At 36.8% G+C, this 16519-nt stretch overlaps 2 pseudogenes; one reads left to right on the top strand and one right to left on the bottom strand.

Annotated features, from left to right (window-relative positions):
- Window positions 1-2006: 2006 nt before the first annotated feature.
- Window positions 2007-2760, top strand: LOC119542741 (annotated as a pseudogene).
- Window positions 2761-8315: 5555 nt separating this feature from the next.
- LOC119543496 lies at window positions 8316-9252 on the bottom strand (annotated as a pseudogene).
- Window positions 9253-16519: the final 7267 nt, after the last annotated feature.

Here is a 16519-nt window from a genome sequence, read left to right as displayed (position 1 = left end):
ACGTCCTTAAATTTAATCCATTCCTCTGGGTCTGACCCTATTTTAAGTAGGACCTTTTGATGAGGCTACTTTAGGGAAGACCTCAATCAGGATGGATCTTAATCCTATTATTGAAGTCCTTTATAAAAGAATGAAATTAAGACAGAGAAAAAAAAAAGCCATATGAAGGAAGACACTGAAACGAACTCAGAAGAGAAGGAAGAGACCAAGAGGCACCATCGTGTACCTTGCCAGCAACAACCCCAGAAAGCCATAGTCTTAGGGAGAAAACATCATCCTGATGCCTTCATTTGGACATTTTCCCAGCCTCAAACATGAAAGCTAATAAATTGTAATGATTTAATCAGATCCATTTCATAGAATTTGCTTTGAGAGCTGAGAAAACTAAAACCAGGAGTGATGGGTGCTGCTATTGCAAATGCCAAAAATGTGGAAATGGTTAATGCATAGAGGTTAGAAGAATTGAGAAGTGTTTGATAGAAAAAGCCTGGATTGCTTTGAAGATACTGTTGGCAGAAATATGCTAAAGGTACTTCCAATGATGCCTTAGCAGGAAATGATGAAGGTGGTGTTGGAAACTGGGGGAAAAATGATCTCTGCTTTAAAGTTGCAGAAAACTTGGCAAATTTGAGTTCTGATGTCAGATGTAAGGCAGAACTTGAGAGTGATAAACTTGCATATTTAACTGAGATTTCCAAGCTAAGTGTGGGAAGTAACAGCCTAGTTTCTCCTTGCAGCTTTATAATAAATGTGAGAGGAAAGGAACAAACTGAGAACTGAACTCCTAGGCATAAATAAACTGGAAATTGATGGTTAGGAAAATACTGAGTTTCTGGAACTGAGTTCCCAGAGAAGAGTTCTCCATGTGAGGGTTGGTGACTGAACATAGAAACAGTCAGCAATGTTCATGGAAGCTAGGACTAGAAAGCAGTTATCCAGGAAAGATCTGTGGAAAGTTCTTTTGTCTGACAGTTTGGACCAACAAGGTTTTTTTTTTGTGTAATTTGTATGAATATAACCCACTGCCATTCTGGACTAAAAGGAACAGAGAAGGGACAAATTGAAGGAAAAATCACTTCAAAGGCAGAACCATGGAAGCTGAGGCCGTTAGGTTCAGAGCCATTCAAGAATCCACACAATGCAGCAAGTTAAAGTTTAAGTATAAAGTTGAAGATTTATTAGAGAAAGAAAGCAAGTGGGAGCCAGCAGAAGAGAAGAAAAAGATAATGGCTCCTGTCTCTATCTGAGAGCAGTATTTTTTTAATAAAAAAAGGACCCACATTGGGGTAGGGTGTCCGCTGTGATGTTCTGTGCCTCGATTGGGTAAGCGCCTATCTAGTTTTGGGCTGATTGGTTGGTATAATTCTGAGACGATATTCTTTTTAAGAAAGCAGCTGCATTATCTAACTAGGGAAAGCAGGCCTTTTTTGGTTGTTTATTTTATGGATATATCTGACCTTGCCTTACCCACCTTTGAGGTGCCACTGTGGCTGGAACAGATTTGAACAGCTTTGAACAGCCTTCATTCTTCAGTTTATGGGGCACCTGTTTTTTGTGAGATAAGCTGTGAGGCCCCTGGGTTAGAAACTCCTTCTACGTGTTAGTTTCTTCTTCTGGGATCTAACAGAGGCCTGCACAAAAGATACCTTCTCTGTCCAAGAAAGCAGGCCCACCCATGTGTGTGGTTAGAATGAGTTTTCCCAGAGGCTTGGAGAGGGTGGGCCTTCCAGCTCATTGTTCAGGAAAGACTGTTGCCACCCTACTGTTGGGAGTGGGTAGAGCCTATGCTCTGGGAATTCTGGAGACTCTAGTCACCACTCCAGTGCTTGGAGAGGTAGAGTCTCCACTGGAGAGGTCAAGAAAAGCAGGGCCAGAGTGCCCTGTGAGTGGTGCGCATGATAAATTCGTGAGTGTTGAGGGAGGCTTGGATTGTCATTGTTGGGGTTTTACTGAGCTAGGTGAGTCTACGAGATTGGAGCCCTGTCACTGCCTTGTCTGCAGGTGCGATGGCGCTTCTTCCGAGCATGTGGGGGTTGTTGAGTTCCCTGGGAAAGTCGGGAGCGGAGGTCTGCTCCCGTTGTGGAAATCAACTCTGCTTTTCTCCCAGTTTTGCATGTACACCAAGATGGTTTTCATCCGCCTTGGGTGGTTATCCAAAGAAGCCTTTGACTTCCTAAGTTCACTTTTCTAAAGAACAGCTACCCATATTTAAAGCTTAGAACCCCGATGCAAAAAATTCAGAACTAATTAAGAAAATCACCCAGCTATGGAGAGAACTTCCTGATTCAGAGAAAAAAAAATATATGAAGATGCTTACAGGGCAGGCTGGCAAGCATACAAAGAAGAGATAAACCGAATTCAAGATCGGCTAACTCCAACACAGATCATACCTTTAGAAAAAGAAATCATGTAAAAACATTTAAAAAAGAAAGAATTAATTAAAGAGAGAGAGTTAACAATGCATGGAAAACCAAAAAGACCTTGATCAGTTTATAATATTTTATATCTAAAAGCTTGCAAGAAACTAAAGAAGGTTCATCACAGGCAAAACTGAAGACTGTAAATGAAAACTGGAAAAATCTATCTGGTTCTCAAAAGCAAGTATATATTCAGCTTGCTAAAAATGGTAAAATCCAATATGATAATGGAATGAAATCATGGGAAGAACAAATGATTGAAGTTGGTTGGAATGATCTTATACATTGCAAAATGAAATACCAAACAAAAGATGGACTGAGACGTCTTAAAATACAAGAATGAGCTATGTCCATAATGGATAGGCTCAAGAAACCCATTAGGTCTCAATACCTGAAATGTGTAAAATTGGATAAAATTGGAAACATTTTATACTTGACTCTTTTTTCTTTATCCCATGGACTTATGTCAATTGAATATATTTTGTATTAGTACCTTGCCTTAGAACACCCAAATAGATATATGTTTGGGTTAAATTTATTTTGTATTTAGGAAGTACTGAGGATAAAGATAATATATGCAAATGTAGCAATGAATCATTTTACCTTTTGATAAACTCAAATCAGACTGTGAACTTCTTGGATGAAGACTATGAAAAGATTATTCTTGTTTTCTTCTATTATAGAGACAGGAATCTTCTTTACAAAATTTTCCCAAGCTGTAGAACCAGTGTTCTATGATACAACTGCGTATTTTTTAAAAAAGCAGCAAGAACTCATGTAGGTAAAATTCCAATTCCCCCTTGGGCAAGATGGCGGCATAGAGAGGAGTGGAAGCTAAGTAGTCCCCTGGGAACAACTACAAAACACCAGAAACAAGTAGTAAATAATCCAGAATAACTGCAGGGGGACAAACAAGACTATCCACTCATCATACACCAACCTGAATTGGGAGGAATGCCTGAGAACACAGCATAAAATCTGCAAGTAAAACCTGCAGATCCAAGTCGTGAGACCCCCTCCCCCACAGCCCGAGTTTCAAAGCCTCGTGGTGCCAGAGAGAAGCTCTCTCCCAGCAAGCGAATATAGCTCAGCTGAGCTCCAACTGGGGTTTTAAGTAGCGAGTGTGAACTGCTCACTACAGGTACACATCCCCAAAAAACCGACAGAGGCTTTGGGTGATGACTGACCTGGGAGAGCCGGAGGGTCGCCTTGGACTGGGTCTGAAGGGGACTATCTGTTTCTTTTTTGGCTCAGTGGAGAGAGCCCCAGTCATTTTCAGTTTCCAGGGCTGTGACTCCGGGGAGGGTGAAGACAGCACAAGCAGAGAGTGAGACCATTGAAATGCTAATGACCTCCACCTGGGGGTCTGCCTTCTCTAGGAGGAAAGGGGTGGGGTCCTTTCCATTCAGAGCCAGACCCCAGAGCCTGGGGGAACAGGGCCATACCTCCTCACACCAGTCAAGAATTATAGGCTAACAGGCGTCACCTGCTGGGCAGAAAAGCACAGTGACCCAAGGCATCAAAGGGAGGAGCAATTTTCTAAGACACACCCGCAGGGAAACCAGATACTGAATATTTCTTCCTTCTGGGACCTGAGCCTGTTCTGGTCTGGGAAAACCTGATTTGGATAACTAAGGAAACCATGCCTAGACAACAGAAAATTACAACCTACACTAAGAAAAACAAAGTTATGGCCCAGTCAAAGGAACAAACGTACACTTCAACTGAGATACAGGAATTTAACCAACTAATGCTAAATCAATTCAAAAAGTTTAGAGAAGATATTGCAAAAGAGATAGAAGCTGTAAAGGAAGCACTGGGCATGTATATGGCAGAAATCAAAAGTTCAAAAAAACAACTAGTAGAATCTATGGAAATGAAAGGCACAACACAAGAGATGAAAGACACAATGGAGACATACAACAGCAGATCTCAAGAGGCAGAAGAAGATACTCAGGAACTGGAGAACAAAACACCTGAAAGCCTACACGCAAAGGAGCAGATGGAGAAAAGAATGAAAAAATATGAGCAACGTCTCCGGGAACTCAAGGATGAAACAAAGTACAATAATGTATGTATCATTGGTGTCCCAGAAGGAGAAGAGAAGGGAAAGGGGGCAGAAGCAATAATAGAGGAAATAATTAATGAAAATTTCTCATCTCTTATGAAAGACATAAAATTACAGATCCAAGAAGAGCAGCGTACTCCAAACAGAATAGATATGAATAGGCCTACGCCAAGACACTTAATAATCAGATTATCAAATGTCAAAGACAAAGAGAGAATCCTGAAAGCAGCAAGAGAAAAGCGATCCATTACATACAAAGGAAGCTTAATAAGACTATGTGCGGATCTCTCAGCAGAAACCATGGAGGCAAGAAGGAAGTGGTGTGATATATTTAAGATACTGAAAGAGAAAAACCGCCAACCAAGAATCCTGTATCCAGCAAAGCTGTCCTTCAAATATGAGGGAGAGCTCAAAATATTTTTTGACAAACAGACAATGAGGGACTTTGTGAACAAGACACCTGTCCTGCAGGAAATACTAAAGGGAGCACTACACGGTGATAGAAGACAGGAGTGTGTGGTTTGGAACACAATTTTGGGAGATGGTAGCACAACAATGTAAGTACACTGAACAAGGGTAACTATGAGTAAGGTTGAGAGAGGAAGGTGGGGAGCATGTGAGACACCACAAGAAAGGAGGAAAGAAAACAACTGGGACTGTGTAACTTGGTGAAATCTAGAGTATTCAACAATTGTGATAAAATGTACAAATATGTTCTTTTACGAGGGAGAACAAGCAAATGTCAACCTTGCAAGGTGTTAAAAATGGGGAGGCATTGGGGGAGGGATGCAATCAGCATAAACTAGAGACTGTAACTAATAGAATCTTGTATTATGCTTCCTTTAATGTAACAAAGGTGATATACCAAGGTGAATGCAGATAAGAGGGGGGGATGGGGGAGCCATGTTAGACACTTGACATTGGTGGTATTGTCTGATTCTTTATTCTACTTTGGTTTAAGGTTATTTTTCCTTTTGCTGCTTCCTAGCTGTCTTTTTTTTCCTCTTTCTTTTGCCTCTCTACCTTTTTTGACTCTCCCTCCTGCCTTGTGGAAGAAATGTAGATGCCCTTATATAGATAGTGGTGAAGGTGGTGAACACATAAATGTATGACCATGCAGAAAACCATCGATTATTTACTTGGGATGGAATGTATGGTGAGTGAACAAAACCATATTAAAAAAAAAATGGGTTGATGACAAAACCTTGAGGGCAATATACTGAGTGAAATAAGCCAAACACATTAGGACAATTATTGCAGGGTCTCACTGATAGGAACTAATTATAATATGTAAACTCATAGACATGAAATATAAGGTACCAAGATATAGGACAAGGTTTAAGAATGGGGAGTGGTTGCTTAGTATGAGCAGAATGTTCAACTAGGATGAACTTAAATGTTTGGAAATGAACAGGGGTGTTGGTAGCAAGATGTGAGAATAACTAACAGTGCCAAATGGTGTGTGAATGAGGTGGAAAGCGGAAGGTCAGAGTCATATATGTCACCAGAAGGAAAGTTGGAGGTCAAAAGATGGGAATGTATAAAACTGAATCCTATGGTGGGCAATGTCCATGATCAACTGTACAAATACTAGAAATTGCTTCCATGAACCAGAACAAATGTATGACAATACAATTAGAAGTTAACAATAGAGGGACATATAGGGAAGAACTATATACCTATTACAAACTATATACTACAGTTAGTAGTATTTCAACATTTTTTCATAAACAGTAACAAATGTACTATATCAATACTACGAGTCAACAATTGAGGGGGGTTGGTTCGGGATAGGGGAGGATTATAGTTTCCTTTTCTTTTTTTCTTTTTTCATCTTTCACTTTATTTCTTGTCTGGAGTAATGAAAAGTTTCTAATAATTGAACAAAAATTAAGTGTGATGGATGCACAGCTGTATGAGGGTACCCAGGGGTAAGTGATTGTACACTTTGGATCTTTGGATAATTGTATGGTATCTGAACAATCTCAATAAAAATGAAAAAAAAAAATTCCAATTCCTACATATAATTTTAAGAAGGAACTGAGAGTTTTATAAACTTTTCCCTCATTGTCTTTTTCCTAAAGTAAAATTTAAAAAATTAGGTACCAAATCAATGCATTTTGTTTTATATTGCATAGAATTAAAAAACTTCATCATTGTTTAATTTTACGTTTCCAAATTATATGTTTTAAGGTGAAAGATTGGTTTTATAAAGTCTTTCTTTTTTAATTATGGAATTAATTTTTTTTCTGAATTATTTTCTCACTGGCAGGTGAGTACATTTATCCAAAAAGTAGAGACCTTGTCTAAGTTTTAAAATGAGAGATTTAAAAACAAAAGTCTCTAAATTTTGAACCTGTTATTTCTAAACATTTTGCATGACATCTAAAGGCCTATTATATAATTGCACATAGTATCATTATTATTTTAGTATAATATAGTCACATAATTTACTGTTTTATTCATATATAGGAATATTTTAATCTCATGATGCTTATATTTCAGTCTTACAATTTTTACAGTATTAGAATTGGAGAAGATATTTAAGAATTAGCTATTGTATAAATCTTACTGTTTATTTTTAATTAATTTCCATATCTATTTCTTTCATTTTGAAACCATAATTTTCAATGTTCTGAATTTCACATATAATTTCAATATTTTCATTCTTACTATTAGCCTGAGCTATTTAAGTGATTATTTGCATACAAAAGAAGGTGTGTTATTATTTTTCGGACACCTCTTATTTATTTGAGAGCTGATAAAATCATGTTCTTTGATTCTTATATTCATGTTAATGGATATGAATAAACACTGCACTAATTATATATGCCTTCAACTGAATTTTATCATCTCACACCTCCTCTGTTATGTAATGAAATTTTAAAATGCATCATTTGTTCCTATTAACCATGTTTATAGAAACTTCCTTGGAGCAGATCACCCTCCCCAACACCTACACCTCTCCAACTTCCTGTTTATCAGGAGATGCATAATCTTAAGGGATATATAAATATTTCTGATGGAGCACAGTTGATGGAACAGTAATCTAGAGAGCTTAAAATATCCTATTTTAGCAGAAGATCATTGTTTCTCAGCTATTTTTCCCATACAGAGTCTGAATAGTAGATTGAATAGAATAAGGAATAAGAGTAAGGAGGAAACAAAATCCTTTCCAAAAAATAAAAATCATGAAGAACTGTTTTTAGGTCTCAAAATCAGGGCCAATGGGCCAATTCCATTCTTTAACTGTGCTTTAGATTAATTTATTTTCAGGTAGGTTTGATAGTGTGTCTAAAGCTTCCTGCCTGTTCTCTTAAAGCAAAGAGCAAGGCCTTTCTTTCTCTGTCCTTCCTCCCGCCCTCCTTCCTTCCTTTCCTCCTTCCTTCCTTCTTTCCTTCCTTCCATCCTTCCTTCTTTCCTTTCTTTCTTTCTTTCTATACATTCACACCTCAGAACTTGCTATGCTTGGAATGTGAAAAATAGATGAATATATGGACCTGGGAAAATTAGAGAACAGAAAAAGAATAAAGAAGGAAATAAGTTTGAATGTAAAAAACATTCAATAAAAAAGAATTTTTAAATAACCAAATACTATACACAGCTTTTAATTTGAAGCCTGCCCTCTCCCTTTTCCTAACTGTATTTCCTTTTTCTCATAGCTCTTATTAAGGATTAGGTGATTAACTTATTAATCATGCTTTCTCTTTAAAGTAAACTCTATCATGGCAGGAACCTTTATGTGCTTTATTCCCTTGTGTATATCTAGCACATACAATACTTTGGGTTTATTTGTGGTTTATTTGTGGCTTGGGGTGCAGATTTAATAATTAGTGTTTCTTTGATAATAACACCCTTTTGATTGAGTCCTTAGGGGCTTGTTTCACCTGCTGGTTCCTTAAGGTGTAAATGAAGGGGTTCAGCATGGGAGCAACAGAGGTAGTAAGTACTGCTACACCTTTGCTCAAAGCCACCCCTTCTTTTGCTGAAGTTTTGATGTACATGAAAATGCAGCTCCCATATGAAATGGAAACCACAATCATATGGGAGGAACAAGTGGAAAAGGCCTTTTTCTCTTGCTGGGCAGTGGGAATCTTCAGAATTGTTCTGAGGATGAATGCATAAGAGATAATAACCAAGGTCAAAGTTACTATTAGTGTGACTACCACTAAGAAAAATGCCATGAGATCCAGGAACGCTGTGTCTCTGCAGAAGATCAGCCGCAAAGGAGAAGAGTCACAACCGAAGTGGTCAATAATGTTGGAGTTGCAGAAATCCAGTTGGAGACCCATAATCACAGGGGGAAAGATAATGAAGAATCCAGCCAACCAGGAACAGATAACAAGCCTGTGGCAGACTTTGTTGCTCATTATACTTGTGTAATGCAGAGGTTTGCAGATAGCCACATAGCGATCATAGGACATAACAGCCAGAAGAAAAAAATCTGGTGCTCCCAGAAGGATTAAAAAAATACTTGAGTCATGCAAGCACTATAGGAAGTGGTTGTGTCTTCTGTAGCGATGCTGATCAGTAATTTAGGAATGCAGGCCGTTGTATACGAAATTTGTAAAACAGAGAAAGTTTTAAGGAAGAAATACATGGGAGTCTTCAAATAAACATTTGTCAGCGTTAACATGATAATGGTCATGTTTCCACTTATACTCAATAAGTGTGTGAACAACACAAAGAAGAATACCACAATTGAATCTCTGGGTCATCTGTAAGTTCCAGAAGAATGAACTCTGTAATTGGTGTCTTATTTGGCATGCTAAGCTCTGAATTCTGGTAGGTCTGTAGGTAAAATGAGAGTAAACATCACTTTACTATATGATTTCAAATACCTTTAAAGTGCTGTTATTCAGCGCAAAGAATAAGAAAAGATGCATTTAACCACAAATGGCAAAATAGCTATCCCTCACAATTACAAACACTTTTCACGATGTTTGGTAATGAAAAGAATAATCACTTTTATTACTTTAAAAATGTAGATTTTTAATCGCAGCTTTGTTAATCCCCTAGTATATATTTTGATTACTTCACTAGTATAATGCTCCTTTTTCCAGTTATTAAAATGGGTAACAATGATAAGTGTTTAGCCAAGGAAGTTATTGAAAAGCATAATATTTTGTTAACCTGAATGGTCATCAACTAATTTTCCTTAATGATACTTGATTTCTATTCATAGTGCAAAAATACAGTATATATAGAAAATTAATTGAAACCCACTCCTTCTTGACTTTATGCAGTATTGAACCTATTAGCTCTTATTCTGCCTAAATTTGGCATAACACAATGCCAATCATTCTTAGTAAACAAAGCCATATGGGTAAAATTCCAATTAGACTTCTCAAAAATGATGATCTCAGATAAATTCTAATAAGAGTAAATATATTATTTCAGAAAGTTGTATGTATATTAGCCTTTTTCAAGTTCTGTTTTCAAAAATAATAATCTGATAAAGTTATTGTTTTATAGTGTTCCAGTTTGCTAATGCTGCCTGAATGCAAAACACCAGAAATGGATTGGCTTTTAAAAGGAGGTTTATTTGGTTACACAGTTACAGTCTCAAGGTCATGAAGTGTCCATCAACAAAGGGTACCTTTGCTGGAGAAAGGCCATTGGCATCCGGAAAACCTCTGTTAGCTGGGAAGGCATGTGGCTGGCATCTGCTTGCTCCCAGGTTGTGTTCCCCAAAATGTCTGCATCAGCTTCCAACACTGTCTTCAAAATGTCTGTCTCAGCTCCAGCTAGCTATTAGCTCCTTCTGTCTGAGTTTATATAAACAGTAAACTAAACAAGGCCCATGCTGAATGGGTGGGGCCATGCCTCCATGGAAATTATCCAATCAGAGTTATCACCTACAGTTGGGTGGGTCACATCTCCATGGACACTGAACAGTAGGTTCCAACCCAATCCACACTATTACCTCTGCCCCCACAAGAATGCATTAAAGAATATGGCTTTTTCTGGGGGATATAAATGTACAAACTGACACATACACTGTATTTCCAAGAATGAGTCAGGGAAAATACATGTATTAGAATGAAGATAATAATAATAATAAAAATAATGATATCATCATATAATATAAATTGTTATTATTACTAAAGCAAAATATCTATATATCACCTCTCCCATGACCATCAATTCTGAGGGTATGAACAATTAATAAATTTATTCTACAGGTGAGGAAATTAAGGTACAAAGTGCTTACAAATCTTTCCACAAGTTCATATAGGCAGACGGTTTAGCTATATATGATATGTAGATATGGGAGAGAGTGTAGCATATGCCATTTTTACAGTTCTGAACAGAGACTCAAGCTCAATTTCATCTTATGAATAGAATACTGAATGAATGACTGAATAAACTATGCCAAGAATAGAATTGCCCTCAAGATTCAGCAGTTTGTTTTAGATATATGAGCTTAGTTTCTATATTTGTCTACCAATTATTCTGAATTAGTTGCTCCTGAATGATATAGAACCCAAGAGTGGGGTCTGTCACCAAAATGAAAAGTCCATGTAACCCAAATTTTAGAGTCATAATGAGGTAAATGCTTAAAATCCTGAAATATATTACCTGGGAAGCTCAATATGGTCTACTGCTACCAGTTCTAGGAAGAGATCTTTCTCTTGGTGATCATTCAGTGAACCACAAGTGTAGTCTGTTTAATTAACAAAGTGTAAGGTGTTAGGCAAAGTGCAGATGATGATGGGATGGGATATACCTCCAGTGTCTGGAAAAACTATACTGTGTTACCAGATGATGTTTGGCTAAGAAAAGTCTACATGACTCCCTCCTGAGGCAGGTGTGATCAATTTCTGAGCTCAGCTCTCAAAAATTTTGGAAGATATAGGCAGAGAAAATAGTGAACAAATTGATAAGATGCCCTCAGATTGAATTGCAAAGAAAGCAAAAAAAGCAACTGTTAGAGTTCTGTCATCTGAAAGATAAAATATCAATGCAGGTAAAAGGATGGGACCCCACTATGCCATGTATGCTTCATCCACAAAGGCAGTGAGGACAAAGAGAGATGCTCAGAAGCATTGCTTTGCCCCAGCAGGAGGTCAGTAGGTGCCAGCAGAGAAGAGGGACATGAAGATTGCTTACCCCTGATCAATACCATAGGAGTCACAGCTGTACCCTGCCATCCAGAGGCCACCTTGGAAAGAAGGGTAGGGAGGAAAAGTTTGAGAGAAGAGGAATAGATCATTTGGAAGGTTTGAATTGGTTGAATATGTACCCAAAAGAGGATGAATTAACCCCAAATACATTGTTGTAGCCTGGAAAATGTGAATATATTATTAATGGAAACGTCCTTTTGTTTATGTCAGCAGTAGGATTGGAGATCCCTGGCAAGATGAAATTGGATTTGGAAAACAAAACTCCTTATTTTTGCACAACCAATTTGTATTTTACAAATTTTGACCCTCTTCTCATTATTGTTATACAATTTACAAATGAGGAATCTGACACTAAAGAAATACTCAAAATAATAACTATCATATAAATGTATTTCAAGGTGCCACTTTTTACGAAACAGGTAGGTTCCACATAGAACACTTAAAGAAACTGCAGTTCTGCTACTTGAGAGTTAAGTCCCAATACAGGGCTGCAAACAGACTGCAGGTTGAAGATATGGAGAAAACACTTACCCAGCCCTAAGGAACTAATTTATACAATTTCCAGGATTGGGGAGTGTCAGATATTGTATTCCATTATTCTCACAAGTACACACAAACAAAAATTTAAAAAAGAAAGAAAAGTCAGAATGCTGTAGCATAATCTTCATCATATTTTGTGGATTAGTGTAGTTCATATTTGATTATTCCTGTTCGAAACCCATCTATTTCTCAATTCAAATCCTGGATCTGTAGGATTGGAAAACCCAATCAGGATTCTTCCATAAATATTATTTTGTGGAATTCAAATGACATGTATTTTATGATTTTTCTCATATTGCTGCCTGATGTAGGTTTTCCAATAATCTTTTCTCCAAAAGAAACACATATTTTTTTGTGTTTTGAATATGCTAGAGAAGGTAGGGTTTTATTGAAGGAAATCTATAGAAATCTCATGGAGACATAGAAACTAACGAACCTACTATGTAATTAATTTTGGCAACACTTCTGAATTGTGTTCCTTCCAGAGCCATTAGTGGAATGTTGGAGGAATATAGAATTTTGGCTATAATGCTAGACTTTCCTTAAAGCAAAGGGAAAGGCTGATGAAGTAATGGTCCCCTGCTTGTACATTACCCTTCTGATTATGATTCCAAATCGAGAGAGACTACCTTTCGCTTCCTATTCTGTTTCAATGAGAAAATATGGACTAAGAGTTTGGAATTTAATTGAGGCCTAGAAAAAAAATTTAACCTAGTTTATTCCATAGTGCCACAGGATGAATAAGTAGTTTCCTGAGTAGTTTTGAGGTTCTCCTGTGGAGAGGCCATGAATTTTTGGTGGAATGATATTGCAAGGTATTACAGCTGTCTTAGGGTTTACAGAAAATAGAAAAAATATTTGATCTAGTATTAGATATTTTTAGGGTGAGATCTGATTTGTGTCACTAGCATACTTGATTACTTGCTTTGATATAAAGTATAAAATATAAAATATGTTTTATATATCCTAAAGTATATTATACATGACCAGGAATGCCCGTCCATGTGTTCCATGCTCTACCATGCTAATAAAAGCTGAAGAAGTAAACCATTACTTTTCATAATAGAGAGCATTTGTGGGGCTCAAAGTGATGATTATGGTAAACGGTGCTCTCAGATTAGTCAAATAGTGGTGATGACAATATGAGACCTAATAGTTTGAGTCTACCTGGAGGGATTATTTTACTCTTATACCAGTATAAGTCAGGGAATCTTGATCATTGAATGGTAGATATACCCATTAATATTCAACTGGATTTCAATTGTTTCCTTTTCTTTATCTTTCTTTGTTTCTTTCCTTAATTAAGAGGTCCACAAAAGGAGAGGTGAGGGACTGAATCTCTGGAAAACACCCCATTGGAAAGAGTATATCTGTCCCTTACTTTATGCTCACTGCCTCATGTATGATCAAAAAACAAACAAAAAAGTTTAAATTAGACTTCATTAAAATGAAAAATGTATACTCAGCAAAAGGCATATTTAAGAAAATGAAAAGCAGGAAGCAGAATGAGAAAAAAAATCTGCAATCCAATTACACTGGACTCACATTCAGCATGTATAAACAACATTCAAAACTCAAAAATAGGAAAACACATGACCAAATATATAATTGCAGTAAATACACTTCACCAAAGATAATTGATGAATTGCAAATGAACACCTTACAATATGCTAAATAACTTAGACAAGAGGAAAATGAAAATTATTGCTACTTATTAGAATGACTGAAAAAAATTCTAACAATACAAAGTACTGACAAGGATATGGGTTAACTTGAACTCTCTTGCTTGGCTGGCAGAACAAAATGATACAGCCACTCTGGACATCAGTATGGAAGTTTCTTTCAAAGTTAAACATATAGTTACCATAAGACCAAACCATCCCACTCTTAGGAATTTGTCCTAGAGAAATGAGAACTTAGGTTGACACAGAAAGCTGTGTTTGATTATTTATAGCACTATTCATATTTTTCAAAAACAAACCAAATTTCTTTTAATGGATGAATATATAATCAAACTTGATACATCCATATATTGAATTGTCCTCAGAAATGAAAAGAAAAAAACTATTGCTACACGGAAAAACTTGGATGAATCTCAAAGGCATTATGTAAAGTAAAGGAAGCCAGTTTCAAAAGATTACAGACTGTATGATTCTTTCATATGGAATACTTAAAAATGCAAAACTCTAGGGATAGAAATAGATCAGTGATTGTCATGGGTTCAGGATGGAGGGTATATCTGTAAATGGTAGCATGAAGGAAATCTTTGGGGTATTGGAATTGCTTTGTATCCTGTTTGTGTTGGTAGCTATAAGAATTGATGAATATCTTAAACTACGTAGAACGATACCAACAAAGTGAAGGTAAAATAAAAATAAAAAGAATACTACCAAAGATTTGAAAAATGAACAAAAATTTTTAGAAAAAGGGAAACTAGTAGTTGATTCTGTAAATTGAGATCCCTGCAAGTATAAAATGATAGTTGGGTAAAGGCATCAGATTAAGTGAAGAGATAAAAATCATGGGGAGTGCTCATAGAAGAACCTGGTTGGAGTGGTGTTCAGAATATGCATTTGAATATTAATGAATGGGAAGGAAAAAGAAAGAATCACTGGAGTCAAAGAGACCTAGAGCTTGATAAGCTTGTATATTTAGTGGATTGAGAAAGTGGGCAATAGGGTTGTTAAAAAAGATTGTTGCATTAGTTTGAGAGAAAAAAGATGCTATTTCTTGGTTTAGAAAAACACAATAATGATGTATGTATTATCTTGCCTCCAAAGATTGTTTTTTCTAGGATCTCTGCAGTGTTTTCTGACAGCTTTATTGAGGCTATAATTCACATACCTTACAATTTGAACATTTAAAGTGTACAGTCAGAGGTTTTTAGAATATTCACAGAGCTGAGGAAGCATCAGCACTGTCAAATATAGAACATTTCCATAACCCCAGAAGGAAACTCCAAATCCATTACCAATGCTTAGCCAACTTCCTACATGAAGTTAACCATCACAAGGACTTCAACTATATTGAATTAATGCATGTCCTCATTAAGTTTGGCCACACCTTGATTAATAATAACAACTTCAAAGTCCAGTTTACAAATGGGTTCACACTCACCAGTTCTCACATTCAGAATCGAACATGTCTTCGGGCACATGAGGTTTTCTTGGCATGGTTTGAATTCCTGCTGGTGTCAAAGGAGAGAGTATCCAGGGTTTTGTATCATATTTCCAAGATGTGGTGGCAAAATAGAAGGGGGTGAGATAAAGTTGAAAAGTTGTTGGCAAACAGCAAAAAATGGATTGAGACACTTTTTTTATTACAAAAATCATCTAAGGAAATACCATGTACTTAATGTTTTCTACATGGTTATTTTAAAATATTATACACAAAATGAGAAAGATATATGATGACTATAATGATAATAATGATGTTATGCTTCTTTATGGACTACTAATTTGTGCAATAATCCATGTGGTATCAATTTGTGGTAATAAAGTATACACAGAACATAAGAAATGCTAAAAAATTTTTGAGAAAACAGATGAAAAGAGATATTAAATTACAATGGCTATTTTGATATTCATACTTTAGATAAGATAAATATATACTTAATAATATCTGCCTTTTAAAGTTTGCCTTCTTGGTAATAGCAGTTTAAGTGTTGACTTTCCAAATATAGATATGAATACAAATCATATTTGTAGTTGTGGGGAATGCTTAAAAAGTAACTGATGATGAGAAGTCCATTTCTGGAATGGCAGACTAAGGACCTCAGTGAACCTGCTCTCCCATGACAAAATATTGCTGGCAAAACAACTAAAACCAACCATTTTAGGACACTGGAAATTAACCAAAGCCACATAAAAAGTGAAAACCATCTATCCAAGACAAACTACTAGACCTCAATAACACAGGGGCATCTATGATAATTAAATTAGGGCGATTCACATTCCCCCACCTCCAGCTTACTGGTGTGGTACCTATGGAAAAGCAGAAGCCTTGCAGCCATGAGTTAGCCCATTAAAGATTTCAAACCCCCCCTCCCCCCCTGAGCACAGACAATATGTTGCCTGAACTACCAGCTCCCTGGAGAATCTCTATTCTCTGAATGGTGACTATTTGATTTGAATGAGGAGTCAGTTCAGCACACAGGGGATGGGGGTGGGGTGGGAGGGGGAGGGGGCTTTGTCAAGGGCATTACTGAAAACGGTAGTAATCTGTGACCAACATCACAGCTGACAGAAACTCTTATTTCAATTCATGCAAACAAGTGGTGAGGCAAAAATTTTAAAGGAAATCCTGGAGAACCAAACAACCATAGGGAACTTTTATAAGCTGCAGCATATTCATGGGCATCTAGAGTG

Source organism: Choloepus didactylus, chromosome 8 (assembly GCF_015220235.1).
Source record: "Choloepus didactylus isolate mChoDid1 chromosome 8, mChoDid1.pri, whole genome shotgun sequence".
NCBI lineage: Eukaryota > Metazoa > Chordata > Mammalia > Pilosa > Megalonychidae > Choloepus > Choloepus didactylus.
This window is presented reverse-complemented; position numbering and strand designations above follow the sequence as displayed.